Raw genomic sequence first — 1804 nt, 5'->3', positions numbered from 1 at the left:
TTGTGCCAGGGTTGGGGCAGGGGTGGGCTCCCTTAAGTGCCCCCTTAAGTGCCTTGGTCTGCTGGCTTTGCAAGGGTCGCTCAGCAGGCCAGCAGTGGCAGTAGTCCCCCCATCCCCCAGCGGGCTTAGTTTAAAGATTTTTAAGGTTAGTTAAATTCTAGTTCTTCTCCATAGGTACCACCTTCCATATCTGTTTTATCTTCATAGTGAGTAAAAAGGAAAAGTTTCTGCAGCAGCTAGAAGATGAGAAGTAACTGTCCTACTTTGCTGTAGGCAAGTACAATCAATAATAAAATTGCAATACAGGCACTTTTTTCTATTATGGTCACACATCCATTCTGTTGTAGCATCTAGGAGCCCAAGCCACAACATACTAAGCACTGTACAAACATGTAACAAGAGGTAGGTGCTTCTTACTCCAAAAACTTGCAGCTGAAGTATATGAGAAATGAGAGATAATATGAGAATATGGTAGAACAAGCCCACAGGTGGAGCATAAAGTAGTGGTGAACAATTATAATCAATATGATGAACTGTGGTCACAGCATGCTAGTTGCTTAAGGTTTGTCACATTTTTTGTTGGCATTCCACCAGATAGTGGTAGAATTAATTCCAATGTACTACTGTGGCATTCAAATAATAGGAAAACATATTATTTACTGTTTCAGGTACCACCAAAAAATCAAAGAGCAGTGGAGAATGTTACAACCTAGAATAGGTGACTGACTTAAGAATTCCTGTGATGACTATAAATGCATCTACAGAGGAGAGTTCAGACAAATGATGTTTCAGTGGTTATAAATACTTACTTCCCAGAATGATTTCTGTGTCAGCAAAACCAAGGTTTTCACTAACAGCACATGTGTGTTTTTGTGTGGGCTCACTTGAGTCACTCCTTGCATTTATGACTGTGCATTTGTGTTTCTAAGACACATTTAACATGATAGGAAAACTTTTTCACTATGTAAAAGTATATTGACAAAGGGGCGCCTGGCCTCTTACCCCCAGGAATGAAGGGAGTGAGAACCTGGAGATCCTAGCCACTGCCACAAGAGCAATTGGTGGAGTGGTGACTAGGTGGGAGTCTAGGATCTGCAAAACCCGCACATCTACACGCGTGTGGTTCAGCTTTAGTTAAGATGCCCCTGCTACCATTTTGAAGCACAGGGGTACTAAATACATGAGATGCTGCAGGCATTTTAATTGGAGCCCCTTGAAGCTGCTCCAATTAAAGTGTCCCACCCCTGGAGTACATGTAAAGATGCCCTGAGGCGAGGGACAGACATTCAAAAAGCCTGAGCCTAAACTGCTTCAATCTTTGCAGTTTAGTCTAACCTGGCTAGGCTGAACCAGTTTATAACTGAACGGACATCCCCAGTGGCTGAGGCTAGAAGCCAAGGGACACTAGAGCAGCCCTTTCTTCCCTTTCAAAGTGCTGAGCTGAGGGGAGGGAGGGGGGGAAGGAGGAGAAGTATGGCCAGGCCCTGGCAGGACTCTGATTAGGGAGGGGTTCTCCCTCATCTCCTCCCCCTGACACTAATCCTAACCGGCCCAGCACAGAACTGATAACAGAGCATTTATCAGCCCATCAAGAAAACAAAAGCCTCTCTTTAATTCAAGCTCTTCTTAAACAGCTTTTCCTAAGGAAGGAATGGAGGGACTTGTTGATTAGCTCCAAAAAGCCCTAAGTGGACACTGTCCTGTCTGCCTTTGTCCTGTCTGCCTTACACAGACATCTCTCAGCATTAGCTAGCATGCCATATGCTGGCTACAGTCCATGCTGTGGGAGAGGGGAGGGGAATGG

The sequence above is a fragment of the Crocodylus porosus genome, unplaced genomic scaffold, assembly GCF_001723895.1.
Source record: "Crocodylus porosus isolate Cpor-Errol unplaced genomic scaffold, CroPor_comp1, whole genome shotgun sequence".
NCBI lineage: Eukaryota > Metazoa > Chordata > Crocodylia > Crocodylidae > Crocodylus > Crocodylus porosus.
Note: the sequence above shows the minus strand (reverse complement) of the source record.